Source organism: Hemicordylus capensis, chromosome 2, assembly GCF_027244095.1.
Source record: "Hemicordylus capensis ecotype Gifberg chromosome 2, rHemCap1.1.pri, whole genome shotgun sequence".
Classification (NCBI taxonomy): domain Eukaryota; kingdom Metazoa; phylum Chordata; class Lepidosauria; order Squamata; family Cordylidae; genus Hemicordylus; species Hemicordylus capensis.
The window spans coordinates 165520414-165538992 of record NC_069658.1 but is presented as its reverse complement, the minus strand read 5'-3'; positions in this window follow the sequence as shown (position 1 = coordinate 165538992).

Sequence of the window (18579 nt, the reverse complement as noted above, 5' to 3'; positions counted from 1 at the left end):
GACAGACACACACCACACTACACACAGAAAGCATCCACACACAGAGACAGTGCTAGGCATCCATTCACACAGACAGACAGACAGACAGACACACAACAGGAAGAGACAGACTGAGCCTGCACCACACACACACACACACACAGACCCAATTCCCCCCCTGCACAGTTATCAATCAATATGTTGTGTTGGCAGCCAGTTCATTGCTATTCTGATGGTTTTGGGTTTTTTGCCATCAGCCAACATCAACAGTGACCACAATCAAGATGAACATAAGATGATAATAATTCATTCGTCTCATTTCAAAAAATCACCCAATCATTTTCTCCATGTAAACCAAGCCCCCCACACATGATTTCTGGTGACATTTTCAATAAAATCAATTCATTTGGCATTCATCATTTTGTTCTCCCTTTGTCACCTTTTTTTCTTTCTTTTGCATAATTTTGAGGCTTGATTTTGACATGGGGTTTTTAAAGAAAAAATTATTTACATGTTTATTTACATACAGTATTTACATATCTACACTGCATTTTTGAACGTATACCCGCCGCTGCCGCTAAGTCTAGTACTCCGTGGGCTGTGCTACTTTGGGGGGGTGTGCCGTGCCCACGCCAGGTCCCCAAATGCTGACAGGTGGATAGATAAAGGGCCTGTGCTGGTCAGCATTGGGTTTCTTTTTAGGTGGGCGTGGGCATTGTAAACATCTGGCCAGTCGCAGCACTACAACTACTACTACAACTGCATCTCTGTGTGGGCACACTACACGCTGCGACTGGCTGGCACGGCTCAGCATCTGTCACGTCAGCTCAGCTAGAGGTGGAAGGGGGGAGGGTAGGGATAAGCAGAGGTCGAGCCAGGCAGGTGACCAACCATGGGGCAACCCACGGTAATCACTCGCCCGTCTCAAACTCAAGCTTGGGGTAGCCCAACAAGGGGAGGTTCACCTTAAGGAAGACCAGCTGCTCCACCAGACCAGGGTCCAAGCGGGAGCGAGAGGGTGTCACCACGTCCCCGGCACGTGAAAACACCCGCTCGCTCTGGACACTGGTTGGGGGGCAGGAGAGGAGGCGCACAGCCACCACCGCCAGGTCCGGCCAGACTTGGCGGCGGCTCGCCCAGAACTGTGCGCAGTCCACGCCGTCTCCCTCCACAGGCTCCTCCAAGTACTGCGCAACGCATTGCTCAGCACTGGAGGGGGGCCTGGCAGGTCGAGCCTCCCGCATACCAGGCATGGCGCCATAGCAGAACCGCTGAAACCACTGGGCGGATCTCGAGTCGGTAGCAAATGGCTGCTGCGATGGCGCCGCCTGGGATGCCGCGCTGCTGGACTGGGAAGAGGGAGGGGAAGGGGAAGCTGACGCCGGCTGGCCGCCCATGCTGCTGCTGGGTGCGGGTTGGGCCGCGAGGGCTGCCCCCGCACCACTACCAACACCCTGGTCTCTGCGGGCCCTAGCGGCCTCCTCCTCCCTAACCTTCTCGACCAGGATGCCCTTCCACCTGGGCAAGTCGTCGGCACTCACGGCATTGCCCTTGAGGGCTGGGTGACAGAGACAAGCGAGGACATACTCCTCCCTGTCTCCCAGCACATCAACGAGCCGCTTGTCAACCCCAGACCTCAGCCTCCCAGCCAGAGCACGACCCTCTGGCGTGGTCAGAGAGATATGGAGTCCACCCATCAGCTTCTCGAGACCAACAGCTGTGGGCAGCGCCTGGCTCAAGGGAGTGGTGTCGCCACACAAGCCCTTCGTGGCAAGCTGGAAGGGCTCGAGTGCCGACACCGCCTCGGACATCTGCTTCCACTCTGCGTTCGAGAAGTCGCAGACATCCAAGGACTCGTCCCTCGCCAGGGCGACAAGGGCTCTCTCCTGCTCCAACAGGCGCTGGAACAGGAGGAAGGTGGAGTTCCACCGCGTCTCCACATCCGTAGGGATGAGATGGCGAGGAAGGCCAAGGTCATCCTGCTTCTGGCGAAGCAGTCTCCTGGACTTCTCGCTGCGGTGGAAGTGGGCGGCCAGCTTGCGGGACTTATCCACAAGCGTGGCCGTGGCAGCAACAGCACCTGCGATGGGGCGGGCCCCCTTCTCCTGGGACGCCCTCAGCTCCTTAAGGCCAAGGGCGTCCCTGACGGTCAGATGGAGCGTGTGTGCCATACACCGTATGTTCACACAGTCCATGACTGTCTCGACAGCGGCGGTAACGTTGGCTCCATTGTCGGTGACAATGAAGCCGCGGGAGAGGTGTGGACACCCGCCAATCCACTCCTCTATCTGGCGGTCGAGTACGGCCGCCACCTCCTCCGCGGTGTGCCTCGTGTCCATCGTCTCCACGTGCAGGACGGCCCACCTGTGCCGTAGTGCATCGGGAGCCGCGCCGGACCCGGAAGCATCGCCCGCGGAGGTCCCCTCACTCTCCGGTCCCCACCAGTGGGCAGTGAGGGCCAGGAAAGAAGCGTGCATCCCACTGACACTGGTCCAGAGGTCAGTCGTGAAATGCACGCTTGTCCCGGCCGGAGCTGCACGCAGCTCGGCCGACACGAGCTCCCTGCACCGGCGGTACAGGGAGGGGACCACGTTCCGGCTGAACGTCGTCCTTGAGGGGATGACGTATTCGGGAGCCAGGTATTGGAGAATACGGCGGAAGCCGTTGTTCTCGACCACCTGAAACGGCTGGTCATCGGTGGAAATCATCTCCCCTATGAGGCGGGTGAGGTGATGATGGTCCACGCGAACAATACGCTGGCTGCCCGAGGACTGCGTCCACCGCTGGACGGGCAGTGTAGCCTGCCTGCTGGCTGGCACACTGCCGCTGCCCGCCCTAGTGGCAGATGCACAAGGCGCACTAGCGCTGCCAGCCTGTCCCCTGAGACCTGGGTGGTGACGCTCTAGGTGTCTCCACATAGGCGTCGTACCCAGGTGCGCAGGGTCCCTTCCACGGCTGACAAGCATCCTGCAGTGGACACAGCGGGCGTGGAATGGGTCATCTTGAGGAACCTCAAAATGCACCCATGCACCACTGCCCTTGGCCTCCTGCGCCCTGGGCGCCGTCCTAGGCCGTTTCTCGCAGGGTGGCTGCAGTCCTAGGGGGGGGGGCGGCCGCCGCTGCCTGCCCACTGCTGCCACCCAACCCGCCCCTTCCGCCCTCCACAGCGGAGGAAGGGCCCGGCTGAACTGGCATCGGAGAGGCAGGCCTCTCCTCCACCACCTCGCCAGACCGCTCCCCACCAGAGTGTCGGGCTTCACGAGGGGGGGCCCCACTGAGCGGCGAAAGGATAGGGGGAAGGGGCCCCAGAGGGAGGGAGAACCTGGCTGCATCGCTGCCAGCCGCACGGTCCTCACCGCCCTCTACCTGCTCTTCCAACTCCACAGTCTCCTCCACCTCAACAACTGGCGGTAGCTCAGCAGCACCTGGTGCCGCCGGCGAGGAGGGACCCGCCACAGCCCTAACGGTGCCTCTGCCTCTGCCGCGATTGGCGGCAGCAGGCGTGGGGAACTGAATCCTGCGCACCAAAGATGGGGCCGGAGCAAAGAATTCTCCAATGGGGAGAACTGGGGTGTCCTCAGGCTCCCCGCGTCCTCTCCCTCCCCGTGCCGCAGGCGCACCCCGCACCTGGCCTCTCCCACCTCTGCCTGCCAGCCTTGAGCGAGCCCTGCCCGCCACACGGCGCTCAGACATGCTGCTAGGTCAGAAGGAGGGAGACTTTAGGAGGAAGGCCAGACAGGGTCAAAAAAATAAATTGGAGGGGCTTAGGGGCCAAAAAAAAGGCAGCTGATTTGGAGGCGGCGGGGGGGAAGTTTGTTTTGAAAAAAGGAAGCCAATGGGGGGGAAAGGAAGACTTTTTGATATGGGGGGGGAAGCCAATCGAAGTGAGGGGGAGGGTGTCCTTTTTGAATTTGGGAGTCAACCACCAAGCCAATTGGGGAGATGGGTCTGGGAGGGGTTTTTTTTAGAAAAATAGGGGGTTAAAGGGTGGAACCCCGGTGTGGGAGGGTGGCACGGGCAGTTGGGTGGAGTAGTTGTGGTGTGGGTGGCAAGTTTTTAGCTTTTTTGGGGGGGGGAGTGGATGGGGGGAGGGCACAGCACCTACCGGGGGTGGGGGAGGGATGCAGTCAACGCTTGGGAACCTGCAGATCAAAGGAGGAAACCCTTATTTAGTGAACTGGAACACAAAGTGTGGGTTCTGGGGGGTGGTTCAAACTCAATGCAGCCTATTTAGTGACTCTAAATTGCACACAACCAAAACCAGAACCCAGTCACACCAACACAGAGGTTGAACCCACCCACTCTGTGACTCTGCCTGCCCAATGCCATGGCAAGCAAGCAGCAGCAAACACTTGATGGCAGCCTCATGGATTGAACATCATGATCATCATCATGCGTGTGTATTGGCCCAGCATGTAGTGGCAGCATCAGAGCCCAGCCAGGACCCCACTCAGACTGCCCCAGAGGCAAGGAAGCACTCTGGCATGGCATGGGCCCAGCATGTAGTGGCAGCATCAGAGCCCAGCCAGGACCCCACTCAGACTGCCCCAGAGGCAAGGAAGCACTCTGGCATGGCATGGGCCCAGCATGTAGTGGCAGCATCAGAGACCAGCCAGGACCCCACTCAGACTGCCCCAGAGGCAAGGAAGCACTCTGGCATGGCATGGGCCCAGCAGTGGCAGCATCGCATCAGAACCCTGGACCCCACTCAGACTGCCCCAGAGGCAAGGAAGCACTCTGGAAGGCACCTGTTCAAAAACCACCTGCAAGACGCATGCAATGCAACGCAACACACAGCAGCAATTTCTTTACTGGGCATGGGCATGAAGACACAAGTTTTACAACAGTACATCTCCTCTCCAAGGTTCCCTCCCTCCTCCCCACACCCAAATGCATTTCAGAATAGGGGTGTCCCTATTTAAAACCGCCAGCTAGGGAGAGAAAGGGGCAACAAAAGGTGCACAATCGCACACGCACTAACCCCTCTTCTTCCGGTCCTTCTCCTGCCGCTCACTGCTGGTCACGGATTCGCCGCCGCCAGCCAGCCACCCTGGGCTGAGACACAGCAGGGCGGCCGCACGAGGCACACAGGCAACCGGGGTAGTTCAACAACGATGGAGGGGCAGAAGTGAGGAGACAACACTGTTTGTGTCGCTCAACTCACCCCCAAGCAGAGACAAAATCAACCAAAAACTATAAAAAGAAAAAAAAACCGATGGCAGCCGCCAGGTGGGTAGGCTACTGTGTGTGGCTGCAGCTGTGGGAGAGGAGGTGGAAAGTGAAGGGGAGCAGAGAGAGAAAAGACTAAGAGAGAGAGAAAAGAGAGGGGGGGCAGGGACAAAGAGAAAGAGAGGAGAGAGAGAGAAAAGAAAGAGAGAGAGAGGAGAAAGAGAGATGATAGAGAGAAAGAGGAGAGAGGAGAAGCGCAGCGCAGCAGGGAGGGGGGATTCAGGTGTGGGGGGAGGACACAGCAGTAGCAGCGGTCCAAAGAGGTGGGGGGAGCAGAGAGGGTGTGTGTGGTTGGGGCTAGTGTGTGGCAGGGGGCCTGGGGTAAGTGGAGAGAGTCGGGGGCAAGGAGGAAAAGAGGTGGGGTGGGGGGAGCAGAGAGGGTGTGTGTGGTTGGGGCTAGTGTGTGGCAGGGGGCCTGGGGTAAGTGGAGAGAGTCGGGGGCAAGGAGGAAAAGAGGTGGGGTGGGGGGAGCAGAGAGGGTGTGTGTGGTTGGGGCTAGTGTGTGGCAGGGGGCCTGGGGTAAGTGGAGAGAGTCGGGGGCAAGGAGAAAAAGAGGTGGGGTGGGGGGAGCAGAGAGGGTGTGTGTGGTTGGGGGCTAGTGTGTGGTAGGGGGCCTGGGGTAAGTGGAGAGAGTCAGGGGCAAGGAGGAAAAGAGGTGGGGTGGGGGGAGCAGAGAGGGTGTGTGTGGTTGGGGGCTAGTGTGTGGCAGGGGGCCTGGGGTAAGTGGAGAGAGTCGGGGGCAAGGAGGAAAAGAGGTGGGGTGGGGGGAGCAGAGAGGGTGTGTGTGGTTGGGGGCTAGTGTGTGGCAGGGGGCCTGGGGTAAGTGGAGAGAGTCGGGGGCAAGGAGGAAAAGAGGTGGGGTGGGGGAGCAGAGAGGGTGTGTGTGGTTGGGGCTAGTGTGTGGCAGGGGGCCTGGGGTGAGTGGAGAGAGTCGGGGGCAAGGAGGAAAAGAGGTGGGGTGGGGGGAGCAGAGAGGGTGTGTGTGGTTGGGGGCTAGTCTGTGGCAGGGGGCCTGGGGTAAAAAAAAAAAACAACACCTGGGAACAATGGGCAGAAAGTCTGGGGGGGGGGGGAGAGGAACCAACAACAACCAGCAGGGAGGAATGGGACACACACACAGCAAAACCAGAACCAAAAGAAGCTAATTGATTTCACACAAAAAACCAAAGTAACTAAGACAGGACTCAACAGGCAGCAGCAGCAGCACCAGGGAGGATGGGGAACAACACTCAGTCTGGGTGGGAGGGGGGCAGGCAGGGCAGGAGTGGAGGAGGAGGTGGCAGTGGGGGGAGTGGGTTTCTGGAGGGGAGGGAGGGGGGAAGCTAGGAGCAGGACCACAGGGGAACAATCAAATTTGAATCCAAACAATCTATACACAAAGTAAAAAAAAGGAAACCAAAGGGCAGCCAGAAAGTCTCAGGGTGGGGGGGGGGGGGTTTACAACTACCAGGGGGAGGGACTGGGGGAGTGGGTGACACACACAGGGAGCAAAACCAAAACCAGAACCTAATTCCACAAAGAAATCCAAAGAATGCAAGGCTCAACAGGCAGCAGCACAGGAGGGAAACAATCTTATCTGGGTGGGAGGGAGGGAGGGAGGGGGGAAGCTAGGAGCAGGGCCAGAGGGGAACAAATTAACAATCAAAATCAGAACACAAGGAATCAAATTGCAGCAATAATATAAACTAAATCCTCAGAAACACAACTCAGACAGGCAGCCAGCAATAACAATAGCTATTAATTAAAAACCAAAATCAGCAAATATATAAATTTACACAGAAGCAATAATTGAATGCAACTCAAAAAGTGGAACAAAAGTCAGGCAAGGCACAAAAACAGGAAAGCAATGCAGAAGAGGGGGGTGGGGGGGGGGGGAAGGAGGGAAAGCCAAAACTTTGGAAGAAGGGTTGAGAGAGAAAGGGTGAAGAGAACAGAAAACACACAACAGGAAAAGTTGGAAAAAGTTGAGGGGAAAGTATTAAAGAGGTTTGGACAGAGACAGACAGAGGGCAGATGGACAAGGTGGCACACAACAACACACACAGAGAGCAGAGAGACAGACACACACTAATGTGACACACAGTCAGCAGGGACTCACAGCAGACACCAGCAGCAAAAGAGCAAGCAAGGTCTCAGAGATGATCCCACAACTGCAGCCAAGAGAAGTTTCCAGAGAAGAGGCTTGGGTTTATATAGGTTTGAAATTCCCTCCTTTGGGAGCCCCCACCTTTGCACTCCCCCACGGCCAACAGGGTGCCAGCTCTCAACAGTGCAACAGCCAAGCAGCCTACCAGACCAAAGGACTCATTCTGGCCAATCAAAGGATCAATAGCGCAGCCAATACAATGCCTGAAAATAGCATCACAAAATGGATGCTAGGAGCAAAAGTTTCAGGAATGAGCCACAAAATGGAGGACACACTTCAAACTTTAAAGGGACACTCCAGAGACTCAATTGAACTCCCGAACCGGTTCGGGAAACCCGAGCCGGTTCGGAGCCGAACCGACTCGGATTCGGTCCGGATCGGTCCCAGAAGGGCCCGATTCGGTCCGGGATCGAACCGCCGGATCCGGACCGGTTCGGGACGAACCGATCCGGATCCGGACCGAACCGCACATCACTAGATCTCTCCAAACTGGGGGAGTGGGCGACAAAATGGCAAATGCGGTTCAATGTTAGCAAGTGTAAAGTGATGCACATTGGGACGAAAAACCCCAACTTCAAGTATATGCTGATGGGATCTGAGCTGTCGGTGACGGACCAGGAAAGGGATCTTGGGGTTGTGGTTGACAGCTCGTTGAAAATGTCTATTCAATGTGCGGCAGCTGTGAAAAAGGCAAATTCCATGCTAGGGATCATTAGGAAGGGGACTGAAAATAAAACAGCTAACATTATAATGCCCTTATACAAAACTATGGTGCGACCACACTTGGAGTACTGCGTGCAATTCTGGTCACCACATCTTCAAAAGGACATTGTTGAACTGGAGAAGGTACAGAAGAGGGCAACCAAGATGATCAGGGGCCTAGAGCACCTTTCTTACGAGGCAAGGCTACAACACCTGGGGCTTTTTAGTTTAGAAAAAAGACGACTGCGGTGAGACATGATAGAGGTCTATAAAATCATGCATGGCGTGGAGAAAGTGGAGAGAGAGAGAGATTCTTTTCCCTCTCACACAACACTAGAACCAGGGGTCACTCTATGAAATTGATTGCCAGGAGGTCTAGGACCAACAAATGGAAGTACTTTTTCACACAACGCGTGATCCACTTGTGGAACTCTCTGCCACAGGATGTGGTGATGGCCAACAACCTGGATGGCTTTAAGAGGGGTTTGGATGCCTTCATGGAGGAGAGGTCTATCAATGGCTACTAGTCCGAGGGCTGTGGGCCACCTCCAGCCTCAAGAGTGTGCCTCTGAGTACCAGTTGCAGGGGAGTAATGGCAGGAGAGAGGGCACGCCCTCAACTCCTGCCTGTGGCTTCCAGCGGCATCTGGTGGGCCACTGTGCGAAACAGGATGCTGGACTAGATGGGCCTTGAACCTGATCCAGCAGAGCTGTTCTTATGTTCTTATGTTCTTATGTACTAGATACTTAGTCCACCATTTTGTTGCCATGTATACTATGTCTGGGGTGTCAGCATCATTCAGATTGTCTGTATAAATGTAAGATGCACCTATAACCAATTTGTAATTAGTTTGAGAGCGTAAAGCCCTCTGATTACCTGTTGCAACTGCAGTGCAATAAAATTGCCTCTAATGTATTCCCACTGGGTCTGTTTGATTGGCAAAAAGGCGGACCCAGGGACGAATCGAATTCACATCAGTACCAGCAGGTGAAATATCCGGCATCAAATGCTTTCATCTTTTATCCTGAATAGGTATTTATGGGCAAAACACTCCAGCTTGACATATACCCTGCTGGGGGTCTTATCTGTTGGTGAATGAACAGGAGAGGGATCCTGGGTGTTTTGTGAAATGGAAAGTGTCAGCTCAGTGTGCAGCAGGTGTGAAAAAGGCAAATCCAATTGTGGCATTTCCTCCTCACTAGCATCACCATCCCTGGGCATCCAGGCCTCAGAGGGATGGGGAGGGGCTTCCAAGCACCCTGTTTCTCCTCCATCTGCCAGGGAGAGGAAAGGCCTTGCTCTTCCCCGGGAGCCCATACAGGAAGCCACCCTCCATCTCCCCTGGCTTCCTCATCACTGGCTTCAAGCCCATTATAGCTGTTCCCAGGGTCAGCCGCCACCCCTCTTAGCCCCTCCCCTTCCTTCCATTCCCATCCTGCCTGTTAGTCCTTAAAGGGGCTGCCTTACAGGACTCCATTTCCTCTTTCTCTATCATCCCCCAGGGTCTCTGCAGAGGGGAAGGGCCAACTAGTAGGGATGTGCAAACAGGTTCGACCCTGAACCAGTTCGATGTCGAACCTGTTCAGTTTGACAGTTTGGGGTCGAACCGAATCACCCCCCTTCGGTCTAACATCAGACCAAACCCCGACAGTTCGAGGGGTTCGTGATTTTTTTAAAAAAGTGAACTCCCCCTTTTTTAAATCTTTTTACCCTTTGGGGGAGTTCTTTGGGGCACTGTTGGGGGGCAGTGTCCACGGAGGTTCCCCCTTCCCCCGCTGGCCTCCTCCCTCTCCGACCCATTCACCTGGTTCTTGAGCCCATTCGAGCCTCTGTAGTTTGGCGTGGTGGTGAAAATGGTGGCTGCCACACATGCGAAAATGGCCTCTGTGGGGCCTAGCATAGCCCAGGGACTCACAGAGACCATTTGTGCATGTGCAGCCGCCACAATTTTGGGCAACATCCCAAACTATGGGCCCAAAACATTTTTCCCCCACTTAAAAAAAAAGAAAAGAACCCCGCCGGGCCAGACCGAACGGGGGGGGGGGGTTCGAGGGGGTGCTGGACTGAACTGGTCCAGTCAGGTTCGAGTCGGACTCCAACCGAACCGGGCCTGGAGTTTCTGTGCACATCTCTATCCACTAGCTCCTGGCTGCAGCCAGGCAATGGCTTGTCAGGCCATTCTGGCCCAGTCATGGGCAGCCATCCTCCCAGCTTCCTCGCCCTCCCCCGCTTCCCAGCATGTTTGCCGTCAGCTTCGTGCATGGCGGGGGGGGGGGGTAATGCTTTCAATTTATCATGTATGCATAAAAATTCTGACTTTGAAGAATTTTTTCTTAAAACTTGTGGTCTGTTGATAAGAGAATAATATCTTAGTTCATCACAATAACGTGTCGTGTGTTCACAAAACTCTTTCCTATTCATCTTCTTAAAGAGGTCACACTGGCCAGTCTGTGTCCTGAAAAAGGCACAAGATGGCATTTTTTTCACAGAAGCAAGACGGAGCAATTCAGAGCAATGAAACTAATTCCAGCTGGTCAAGGATGGTGGGGCATGTTTGTAGAGTGGTCACACACCCCATTTCTGCCCCCTCCAAATGTGCACTACGGCTGCTCTGTATGATTGCACCCTTGGAGCAATTAAGGGTGTGCAACCTATACATGATACATGATACATGATACATGATACTCTACTATCACATACCAATGCTAAACCAATTTAAAACTCATACTGGGCATGTCGGGCAATTTCAGAGATGTATCACATGACCTGGGCCCAGCATTCCTGCATTCCTATGATGTAAGCTAGGTACTCACCTGAACCTAGGGTCTTATATATATGTGTTTGTTTGTTTGTTTTTATTTAACATATTTCTATACCGCCCAAAACTTACGTCTCTGGGCGGTTTACAACCAGATTAAAAACAAAGATAAAACATTAGTTTAAAAAAAACAAAACAAAGAACAAAAGAAAACAAAACAAAATTTAAAACACAGCAATTGAAAAACAAATTTTAAAAGAATATTCTAAAGACAACATTAAAACAATTAAAACAATATCAGTTAAATGCCTGGTTGGACAGATGTGTCTTTAAAAACTTTTTAAAAATTGTCAGAGATGGGGATGCTCCTATTTCACTAGGGAATGCATTCCAAAGCCTCGGGGCAGCAACAGAGAATGCCCGTCCCTGAATAGCCACCAGACGAGCCGGTGGCAAAAGCAGACAGACCTCTCCTGATAATCTCAATGGGTGGTGGGCTTCATGACGAAGAAGATGTTCTCTTAAATACCCAGGGCCCAAGCTGTTTAGGGCTTTATAGGTTATGACCAGCACCTTGTATTTTGCCTGGAAACATATTGGCAGCCAGTATAACTCCTTCAATACAGGAGTAATATGGTCTCTCCTAGATGACCCAGAGATGAGCCTGGCTGCCACATTCTGGACCAACTGTAGTTTCCGGACTACGTACAAGGGCAGCCCCACATAGAGTGCATTGCAATAATCCAGTCTGGAGGTTACCAGCAGATGTACCACTGTTTTGAGGTCGTCTATCTCAAGAAATGGGCGCAGCTGGCGTATCACCTGAAGCTGACAGAAGGCACTTCTGGCCGCTGCCTCAACCTGGGACGCCAGAGAGAGACTTGGATTCAGAAGCACCCCTAGACTGTGTACCTGTTCCTTCTAAGGAAGTGTGACCCCATCCAGAACAGGCAGATCAAAATCGTCTCTCAAATTTTGACCCCACACAATGAGTACCTCCATCTTATCTGGATTCAGTCTCAGTTTGTTATCCCTCATCCAGCCCATTACCGACTCCAGACAGGCATTTAGGGAGGTTATGCCCTCTCCCAATGATGCCAACATGGAGATATAGATTTGGGTGTCATCAGCATACTGATAGCACCCTGCACCAAATCTCCTGAGGATCTCTCCCAGCGCTTTCATCCCCTGTAACGACCCATTGACCTGCCAACATTACTTCTTCGGTTTCCCACCACCACTGAGATGGCTGCCCCACAGTCAGTGGACACGCCCCCTGTCTCCTCATCTCCATATCATTCTCCTTTTATTTATTTGTATTTGTAAGGGAGGTACCCTTCTCTTGCTACTTCTAATGGTAGATAAATGCATGGTGGTCAAGGCTCCTGGTCTTTTTCTATCCCTGCATTTGGGCCTTTGGTGATGAGGTGATGAAGTGAAAACCCACTTTTTTGTTTGGAAAAAGATTGGTCAAGTGGAAAGGAAACAGAAAGATGGATGGATGCTCAGCCATGCAGAAATGTTACGTAAAGGAATTGAAGTAAATATCTGGAAAGTTCCTATGATGAGTTGAGCAGTGAGAATCTTCCAAGGCAAAGAAAGGAGGTCTTTCAACATCTGCCTTTCAGACCATGAAGCCCCAAATGCTACTCAGTGCCCAGCTTAACTGCCAGATCACACAGGGATTGCAGTCCAGTCTCTGGGACTCACACTGGGTTTGGTGCTACAGCGTATGCACCAACTCAGCTTTTGATCATATTGATATTTTGATCATCTCCCTGAGATAACCTCCCAACCAGTGCTGCACCTTTGGATAATTTTGAATTAAAGGCCTTTGGAGCCCTCCCCCTCTGGAAGTTAAGCATCATCCCCTTACACACGCACACACAGACACAGACACACACACAGAGAGACACACACGGTATTTTTAACACATGGGGTCTTGAGGGCACAAATAGCAACTGAACTCACAAGAATGTAATAAAATAAAACAAGTATATTTATGCAAATATGCATTAGCAGAGACATTTCAACACACAACATAACATAGTCCCGTCTCACATATTTCTTTACGCACTCCCCCCGCCCCCGTCTCTAAAGAATCCAATATTTAAGCAACTGAATTTGCAAGAATGTAAAGATGTAAAAAAAAAGGCTGTGTTTTTGTGTGTTTTTGGAGGGCGGATGGAGAAGAGCGTGGGATTTTTAATTGTGTTTTCATGCAGCTTGGGGGGCTGGGTGGGAAAGCAGACCCACCATTCAGAAATGCAGGCAAGAAGTTCGAGATGCTTCACTCTTCTCTTGCAGTGTTGCAATAAATGTGACTAAACCAAAGGGTTGTTGTTGTTTTTAAAGAAAAAAATTATGAAGACGATACTTCCCACTGACCTGCACATACCATATTTTGCACTGAGAGTCCTGGCACTTAAATTAGCTGAATGCAATTGTTTTTACACCCTCCACCCCTAAAATAATTTCCTCATTTGAAAAGGAGAAGCTGCACACACACAGCAGAAACAGAGGCTGAAAAAAAGAACTGAGAAGCAAAGGGAGATCAGAGTCAACATAGAAAGAAGCATCTATTCTTCCTGCTTGTTTGGCATTTTCCTCCCCGCTCCCTGCACTTTCCTCTAAACAAACTGATGAGAATTTTTACACCATGAGTGGTGTCCTGAGTGGTGTCTCTTGTTATTTCCTTGGGCTTAAAGCCCACCCGCAAATTCACACCACCAGAAAGAAGAGGGAAACACGGGCTCTGCTCTCACAACTTCAGCAGATGGTTGTATTGTAAATACATCAGCTCAGAAACAAATCTTACACATATGCAAAGCTGGAGAGGAGCTGAAGCTGTGAGGAGAGGGAGACCCTAACTTTAAAGACATGCAAAACCGAAAGTGATCCCCGGAAGACGAGAGTTAAACAGCATCTTCCAAATAGAGCAGTGGCAAGAAGAAGAAGAAGTTAAAATGCAGGCAGCGGAAGGTGGGAGGGAAGAGCACCTCTGCTCCCAACTTTCCTGACAGTCCTAGTACCTGCCTAATATTCCCTCCCACCAGCCAATGGGGGCACAGTTACCCATGCCAACAATGGATTGGAATCATAACTAGCCAACCAAGAAGCAAGGAGATCACCAGCCAATCGGAAATCACTGCCAGAAGACCAATCAGATTTTGTGATGATAGGCAAACAAAATGACAACACAAATCAACAAATCGATTGGATTCAAATCAGAGTCCATTCGATTGGACCTCAAAAAGCACCACTGAGGCCAATAGTGATTTGATTCACAGCAGGAAGCTGCATGTGGCAGCGGAAAGCAGGAAGGGACCTGCTCTCCTCTCTTTTAAAGATCCCACTCACCGCTTCTGAGGTGTGAATTCTCATTCTATCATAGCAAATGAGATTTTTTTCAATTAGACAACTCTCATGACCCCACTTTCACTTTTTCACACTCTCTACTACTATGAATATGAGGAAGTAATCAATTTAGCACACTTCACCTTATGAAGACAAACCTCAGAAATTCACCAAAATTCACCCCTCTGCCCAATCACTCTCAAATTGGGGATGGGTGGTAGCCTCCACCCATTAGGCACTATCTACCAGCCCACCCCACTCCTTTGGGGCAGATCCACTTTCTGCCCCAAATCTGCCCCAAAGACACCAAAACTTCAAATATTCCCAAAAAATCAGCCCTTTGTCCAATCCCCCTGAAATTGGGGTGGCAGCCTCCAAACATTAGGCAATACCACCCCACCCCACTATTATGCCCCAGGCCCCACTTTCTGCCCCAATCTGCCCCAAAGACATGAAAACTTCAGAAATTCCCCAAAAATCACCCCTTTGCCCAATCCCCCTGAAATTGGGGTGGTAGCCTGCACCCATTAGGCACTACCACCCCACCCCACTCCTTTTGCCCAGAATCCATGCTATGCCCCCAAACTGCCCCAAAGTCACTAAAACTTCAAAAATTCCCCAAAAATCAGCCCTTTGCCCAATTCCCCTGAAATTGGGGTGGTAGACTCCATCCATTGGGCACTACCACCCCACCCAAAAATTTTGCCCCCGGGACCATTTTTTACCCCCGAATCAATTCAGATTCAGATTCAGATTAAATCCAAATCCGAACCCAATCAAGGGTGATTCGGGTGGCCCATATTCGGGCACAAAACAGAACAGGGGTGATTCGGTTCGGGTCCCGAACTGAATCACTGAATTCCCGAATTGCACACCCCTAATGCACATCCCTACAGGACAAACCAAAGGAAGAGTTCATTGTGAGTTTTGTGCCAATGAAGGGTTTCGAACAAGGAGACATTGTAACTCAACAAGAAATGAGGCACTTAATGAGGCCACGAAATTTAGGGATTCCATTGAATAGACTCATATATTGCTAAAAAGGAAAGACACAAGAATCTTGCATGTTTGATGACATTGATGAAATACCAGTAAGTGAAGGTCACAATTGGAGAGAAGCTGCAAAAGAAGAAATTGATTCTTTACACAAAAATAATACATGGACACTCAGAGAGCTGCCTCCAGGAAGAAAGATGGTAGGAAGTCCAAGAGAAAGGGTTTGTGGAGCTAAAAGATTGTCCAGCAGATAATGTGGTGGCAGATAGACTAACCAAGCCACTGCCAAGAGACCGTCTTCACACTTGATGAGAGATGATGGGACCCATAGATTGATGAGGAGGAGTGTTGGAGACTCCATAACCATGGATTCTCAGCACTCATAGATTAGGAATAGAGGCAGAGAGAGTAGGACTGTCCCCTTGTTCTCTCGCTCTGTCCATTTCTACTCTGAGTTTCATCTGATGGGCTGACACTCCTGGTACACTCCCTTCTTCCTTGTTCTCTCTGTTCCTTCCTCCCCTCCCTCCCTCCCTCCCCATGAGCTAGTTAGTACAGGGTGCAGGTTTTCTATCTAAGTTTATAACTTCTTTAAAACAAACCCTTGCTGTCTTAGACTTTAAAAAACACTCATCTCCAGACTTCTTCTCTGAGCTCATCCAACTGCTAAATGAGGAGTGGATTCAAATTCTCCCTTATAATTGGGACATCTGTGAAGCAGGTCACAATAGGCGTGTTCACAGCTGTTGCCCGTCCTAATTGGGTGGGCAGGGGACCCAAGTCAGACCTGGCCCAGGAACAGAAGGAGAAAGGCAGAGCTGTGATGAGATCCTACTTACATTGCGAAGAAGTCTTTCCTCATCTTCTCCCCCATTTCCCTCCCTGTCTAACTCTTCCCCCCTGACTAACTATCCCTCCTCTTACTAAAAGCTGACTGGACTTGCTTCAGGACTTGGAGGCTTCCCCTGCCAACCAAGCAAAGAGCCACCTTTTCAAAGGGCTGATTCTCTTTATTGAGCAGAGGCTGCACGGGGGAGCAGTTGGCCCTGCCCACCCCCTGCCCAGTAACCCTCCAGTGGCGGTGGCTGGTGTCAATCTTAGGTTTCTCTGTAGACTGTGAGCCTTTGGGGGCAGGGAGCCATCTTTATTCCTTTATTCTTACTCCACGTAAACTGCTTTGGAAACTTGTGTCGAAAAGCGGTATATCAATAGTAGTAGTAATAGAAGTTCCTCCACACCTCACCCTTCCTGTGCATATGTCTGTTGATCTGAGAAATCAGAGGACTCTCTTCCCCACCATGTTGAAAGCAAAACCACCACAGGACCCTCAGAGCAGACCCCTCCACCTCCGCCCACTGCCATTCATCCCGAGAGCCACCTTGGTTGCTGGGATGTGCTCTTGTTTCAGCCCGACACGGGGACTCCTTCCTTCAGCGCAATCCTGACACTGATTCTCACCTGAGGGGACACACATCACTTTGCTGGCTCTGCCCTCTGGCCACTGCTCTCTGCTCTTTCCAGAGTGTGGCGATGCTGTCACTTGCCTGCCAGGAGGCAGCGTGGAGCAGGTCGGTGGCTGCTTAGCCTTCACTCTGCCTCTTCATCGCTGACTGTGGCATTCTGTGGCATTATTCAGCAGAGGGTGGCGGAAGAGGCAGCAGCAGGATTCTCCCTCCCTCCCTCCCTCCCTCCCTCTGAGTCTCAAAGCCAAGAGCTGATGCCCCAAGTGGAAGGAAGCTCTGAACAGCTGCCTGGCTTCCCTCTGGACCTCTTGTTGGGGAACAGCAGGGCTCTCCTTCCCATGCTTGGAGAGGAGGAGACCCCGTGGAAGTGAAGGAGGGAGGAGGCTACTGACGGAATAGTGCAGCAGTCAACCACAGAGAGGCAGCCGCTTGTCTTCTCCATGCTGCCTCTCACCAGGTGCCCCATGCAAAGAGCCAGCAGCGATCAGCAGGGGAAAAAAACAGGGCCTTTCTTGTATCCCTAATCTAATATGGAGCCCTGAGGAACACCATATGAAAGTTCAGTTTTTGAAAAGCAACAGTCTCTGAGGGACACCATGTGGAATCTGCCTGTGAGGTCGGAACGGAACCACTGCAAAGCAGTGCATCCCACGCCCACCCCCCTCAGACACTCTAGAAGGATACTGTGGTCGATCGTATCAAAAGCCGCCAAGAGATCCGAAAGGATCAACAGAGTTACACTCCCTTTGTCAATTCTCAATTGGAGATCATCCATTAGGCAGACCAAGGCATTCTCCACCCCATAGCCTTCCCCAAAGCCAGTTTGAAATGGGTCTAGATAATCAGTTTCTTCCAAAACTCTGTTCTGGGGCTGCCGACAAGGAGGGAGGCTCGGCTGTCTTGCACGCGGGACAGGGCCTTCTCTGTGGCTGCTCCCAGACTCTGGAATGCTCTCCCTGTGGCTATTCGCTCCTCAGTCTTGATCACATTTTTTAGAAAGCATGTCAAATCTGGGCTTTTTACCCAGGCTTTTATATAATTGTCTCTACTGCTGCTTCTTTGTATTTTGTATGGTTATTTTATACTTGTATTTTAAATCATATTTATGTTTTTATATTTTAGCTTAATATTTTAATTGTTTACTTGTATAGTCTTGTTTTAATGTTTCTGTGTGAACCGCCTTGGGATTGTTTGAATGAAAGGTGGTATATACATTTAAAAATAGATTTACAAAAATATATGACTGGCTGGAGATAGTATAAGCCTTGCCGAACAAGGGTCAGAAGAAGAGGTGGTAGCTGCACCGTTTCAAGCAGCGTGTCCACATCCTCAGGAGTCACAAACTGAAACTCATCAGCCGAATCACATAAGAGGAGTCACTGGAAAGCTCTGTATCAGACATGGGAGTAATTGTGGGGTCTGAGAGATTGCAATGTATAGGACTTGAGGTGAGTCTTACTCCACTTGTGCTCCAGTTGTCTACCTTGCAATGCAGAAATGAGAAGAAATGGAAGGGGGTGAGGAGATGTAGAGGGGCAGGAGGGTAGTACTGAACCTGGTCTATTGGTGCTGAGCACGTCTCCTCACAGGTGGAAGGCAGCAGAAAAGCAGGAAGAAGGAATGACACGTGACATACAGCTACCATTCACAAGCTTGAGAACCAGTATGCAAAAGATCCGTATAGATTCGGATTCAGTTCTGATCCCAAGAGCAGGGGCTGGGCCAGGAGGACTTGTACTCCAGAACCTGCTTGGAGGCAATGCATCTAGAGGGGCCAATATTCAGGTAGAAGAATGAGTTCATGGATACTGGAGTTGGTCTGTTTGGGTGCACACCCAAGGAAGAGAAGTCTGGAAATGGCTTGAGTGAAGTGTATGTGCAGGTTTGAAGGGGTGACCTTCAACTTCTCTGAGAACTGGGATGTCTCTTCCAGGTGGAGAGCGAAAGTT